The sequence below is a fragment of the Oncorhynchus tshawytscha genome, linkage group LG11 (assembly GCF_018296145.1).
Source record: "Oncorhynchus tshawytscha isolate Ot180627B linkage group LG11, Otsh_v2.0, whole genome shotgun sequence".
Classification (NCBI taxonomy): Eukaryota; Metazoa; Chordata; class Actinopteri; order Salmoniformes; family Salmonidae; genus Oncorhynchus; species Oncorhynchus tshawytscha.
This window is the reverse complement of record NC_056439.1, coordinates 52,953,958-52,958,957: the sequence shown is the minus strand read 5'-3', so window position 1 is coordinate 52,958,957 and position 5,000 is coordinate 52,953,958. Positions and strand designations below refer to the sequence as shown.

At 47.8% G+C, this 5,000-nt stretch overlaps 1 protein-coding gene across 1 annotated transcript in view; it reads right to left on the bottom strand.

Annotated features, from left to right (window-relative positions):
* Window positions 1-5,000, bottom strand: part of fbln5 (fibulin 5) — an 84,831-nt gene that overhangs the window by 4,749 nt on the left and 75,082 nt on the right. The window lies entirely within an intron of this gene.

Sequence of the window (5,000 nt, the reverse complement as noted above, 5' to 3'; positions counted from 1 at the left end):
CATCTCAACATCAAGCCACACCCATCTCAACATCAAGCCACACACCCATCTCAGCAAAGGCCAAAACCTAGGAAGAAACCTAGAGAGGAACCAGGCTATGAGGGGTGGCCAGTCCTCTTCTGGCTGTGCCTGGTGGGGATTAGAAACCTAGAGAGGAACCAGGTTATGAGGGGTGGCCAGTCCTCTTCTGGCTGTACCAGGTGGAGATTAGAAACCTAGAGAGGAACCAGGCTATGAGGGGTGGCCAGTCCTCTTCTGGCTGTACCAGGTGGAGATTAGAAACCTAGAGAGGAACCAGGTTATGAGGGGTGGCCAGTCCTCTTCTGTCTGTGCAGGGTGGAGATTAGAAACCTAGAGAGGAACCAGGCTCTGAGGGGTGGCCAGTCCTCTTCTGGCTGTGCCTGGTGGGGATTATAAGAGTACATGGCCAAGATGTTCAAATGTTCATAGATGACCAGCAGGGTCAGATAATAATAATCACAGTAGTTGTCGAGGGTGCAACAGATCAGCACCTCAGGAGTAAATGTCAGTTGGCTTTTCATAGCCGATCATACAGAGTATCTCTACCGCTCCTGCTGTCTCTAGAGAGTTGAGAACAGCATCATTGTTTTCACATGGTTGGGGTCCCGAGAATTTTCAGATATCAAAATGGGGTCATGGGTCAAAAACGTTTAATGCTGCCGAATCGTGAGCAAACAGAGAGTTCAGCACGATACTGTATGTTTACACTTTGACTTTGCAGTACAGTACTACACACCAACAAACAGCCTGAGGAAACTTCTAGTCTTATCAAGGAATCAGAATATCCACTGAGTCAGCACCTAGTAGTGCCACTCTAAAACTACAGACTCTTATTGATTCCTCGGTCAAGGAATCAGAATATCCACTGAGTCAGCACCTAGTAGTGCCACTCTAAAACTACAGACTCTTATTGATTCCTCGGTCAAGGAATCAGAATATCCACTGAGTCAGCACCTAGTAGTGCCACTCTAAAACTACAGACTCTTATTGATTCCTCGGTCAAGGAATCAGAATATCCACTGAGTCAGCACCTAGTAGTGCCACTCTAAAACTACAGACTCTTATTGATTCCTCGGTCAAGGAATCAGAATATCCACTGAGTCAGCACCTAGTAGTGCCACTCTAAAACTACAGACTCTTATTGATTCCTCGGTCAAGGAATCAGAATATCCACTGAGTCAGCACCTAGTAGTGGCACTCTAAAACTACAGACTCTTATTGATTCCTCGGTCAAGGAATCAGAATATCCACTGAGTCAGCACCTAGTAGTGCCACTCTAAAACTACAGACTCTTATTGATTCCTCGGTCAAGGAATCAGAATATCCACTGAGTCAGCATCCCAAATTACACCCGACTCCTACGTAGTGCACTACAGTTGACCGAGGCCCTACGTAGTGCACTACAGTTGACTGAGTGCCCTACGTAGTGCACTACAGTTGACCGAGGCCCTACGTAGTGCACTACAGTTGACTGAGTGCCCTACGTAGTGCACTACAGTTGACCGAGGCCCTACGTAGTGCACTACAGTTGACCAAGGCCCTACGTAGTGCACTACAGTTGACCGAGGCCCTACGTAGTGCACTACAGTTGACCGAGGCCCTACATAGTGCACTACAGTTGACCGAGGCCCTACAGATGACCGAGGCCCTACATAGTGCACTACAGTTGACCAAGGCCCTAACTAGGCCCTAACTAGGCAAGTCAGTTAAGAACAAATTATTATTTACAATGACAGCCTAGGAACAGTGGGTTAACTGCCTGTTCAGGGGCAGAACAACAGATTTGTACCTTGTCAGCTCGGGGGTTTGAACTTGCAACCTTCCGGTTACTAGTCCAACACTCTAACCACTAGGCTACCCTGCCGCCCACACAGTGCACTACGTAGTCTATGTGACACTGGGCAGCACCTAGTAGTGCTCCGCCCACTCTAAAACTACAGACTCTTATTGGCCCATCTGCCTGTCAACTATACCTAACACAGAAAGGCAGACTGAGCAACAGTGTTCTGTTCTGTATATCCCGACCAAAAAAAGAGTCTGTATGTATCCTGCTGGTATCAGTTTAAAAAGGCTGATAACATATGAAACAGAAGGCATCATTCTAATGCAAACTACACTACAAACTACACTACAAACTACACTACAAACTACACTACAAATTACACTACAAACTACACTACAAACTACACTACAAACTACACTACAAACTACACTACAAACTACACTACAAATTACACTACAAACTACACTACAAACTACACAACAAACTGCACTACAAACTACACTACACGCAAACTACTGCAAACATAGTTACAACATTGTCTGTTTATTATTGTCCTCAGGCCTGATTTATATTAGTATTTATTATGGATCCCCATTAGTTCCTGCCAAGGCAGCAGCTACTCTTCCTGGGGTTTATTATGGATCCTCATTAGTTCCTGCCAAGGCAGCAGCTACTCTTCCTGGGGTTTATTATGGATCCCCATTAGTTCCTGCCAAGGCAGCACCTACTCTTCCTGGGGTTTATTATGGATCCCCATTAGTTCCTGCAAAGGCAGCACCTACTCTTCCGGGGGTTTATTATGGATCCTCATTAGTTCCTGCCAAGGCAGCAGCTACTCTTCCTGGGGTTTATTATGGATCCCCATTAGTTCCTGCCAAGGCAGCGGCTACTCTTCCTGGGGTTTATTATGGATCCCCATTAGTTCCTGCCAAGGCAGCACCTACTCTTCCGGGGGTTTATTATGGATCCTCATTAGTTCCTGCCAAGGCAGCAGCTACTCTTCCTGGGGTTTATTATGGATCCCCATTAGTTCCTGCCAAGGCAGCACCTACTCTTCCTGGGGTTTATTATGGATCCCCATTAGTTCCTGCCAAGGCAGCAGCTACTCTTCCTGGGGTTTATTATGGATCCCCATTAGTTCCTGCCAAGGCAGCAGCTACTCTTCCTGAGGTTTATTATGGATCCTCATTAGTTCCTGCTAAGGCAGCAGCTACTCTTCCTGGGGTTTATTATGGATCCCCATTAATTCCTGCCAAGGCAGCAGCTACTCTTCCTGGGGTTTATTATGGATCCTCATTAGTTCCTGCCAAGGCAGCAGCTACTCTTCCTGGGGTTTATTATGGATCCCCATTAGTTCCTGCCAAGGCAGCAGCTACTCTTCCTGGGGTTTATTATGGATCCCCATTAGTTCCTGCCAAGGCAGCAGCTACTCTTCCTGGGGTTTATTATGGATCCCCATTAGTTCCTGCCAAGGCAGCACCTACTCTTCCTGGGGTTTATTATGGATCCCCATTAGTTCCTGCCAAGGCAGCAGCTACTCTTCCTGGGGTTTATTATGGATCCCCATTAGTTCCTGCCAAGGCAGCAGCTACTCTTCCTGAGGTTTATTATGGATCCCCATTAGTTCCTGCCAAGGCAGCAGCTACTCTTCCTGGGGTTTATTATGGATCCTCATTAGTTCCTGCTAAGGCAGCAGCTACTCTTCCTGGGGTTTATTATGGATCCTCATTAGTTCCTGCCAAGGCAGCAGCTACTCTTCCTGGGGTTTATTATGGATCCTCATTAGTTCCTGCTAAGGCAGCAGCTACTCTTCCTGGGGTTTATTATGGATCCCCATTAATTCCTGCCAAGGTAGCAGCTACTCTTCCTGGGGTTTATTATGGATCCCCATTAGTTCCTGCCAAGGCAGCAGTTACTCTTCCTGGGGTTTATTATGGATCCTCATTAGTTCCTGCAATTAGTTCCTGCCAAGGCAGCAGCTACTCTTCCTGGGGTTTATTATGGATCCCCATTAGTTCCTGCCAAGGCAGCAGTTACTCTTCCTGGGGTTTATTATGGATCCCCATTAGTTCCTGCCAAGGCAGCAGTTACTCTTCCTGGGTTTTATTATGGATCCTCATTAGTTCCTGCAATTAGTTCCTGCCAAGGCAGCAGCTACTCTTCCTGGGGTTTATTATGGATCCCCATTAGTTCCTGCCATTAGTTCCTGCCAAGGCAGCAGCTTCTCTTCTGTGGTTTATTATGGATCCCCATTAGTTCCTGCCAAGGCAGCAGTTACTCTTCCTGGGGTTTATTATGGATCCCCATTAGTTCCTGCCAAGGCAGCGGCTACTCTTCCTGGGGTTTATTATGGATCCCCATTAGTTCCTGACAAGGCAGCAGCTACTCTTCCTGGGGTTTATTATGGATCCCCATTAGTTCCTGCCATTAGTTCCTGCCAAGGCAGCAGCTACTCTTCCTGGGGTTTATTAAGGATCCCCATTAGTTCCTGCCATTAGTTCCTGCCAAGGCAGCAGCTTCTCTTCTGGGGTTTATTACGGATCCCCATTAGTTCCTGCCAAGGCAGCAGCTTCTCTTCCTGGGGTTTATTATGGATCCCCATTAGTTCCTGCTAAGGCAGCAGCTTCTCTTCCTGGGGTTTATTATGGATCCCCATTAGTTCCTGCCAAGGCAGCAGCCAGTCTTCCTGGGGTTTATTATGGATCCCCATTACTTCCTGCCAAGGCAGCAGCTTCTCTTCCTGGGGTTTATTATGGATCCCCATTAGTTCCTGCCATTAGTTCCTGTTGCCAAGGCAGCAGCTTCTATTCCTGGTGTCCAGCAAAATTAAGGCAGTTATGCCATTTTAAAAACATTATATTACATGGCCCTCAGGCCACTACTCCACTACCACCCTCATGTAGAACTCTCCCCTCTCCCTCACATAGAACTCTCCTCCCTCCCATAGAACTCTCCTCCCTCCCTCCCTCCCTCCCTCCCTCCCTCCCTCCCTCCCTCCCTCCCTCCCTTTCTCTCTCACCCTCATGTAGAACTCTCCTCCCTCCCTCACCCTCATGTAGAATGCTCCTCCCTCCCTCACCCTCATGTAGAACTCTCCTCCCTCCCTCACCCTCATGTAGGACTCTCCTCCCTCCCTCCCTCACCCTCATGTAGAACTCTCCTCCCTCCCTCTCTCACCTTCATGTAGAACTCTCCT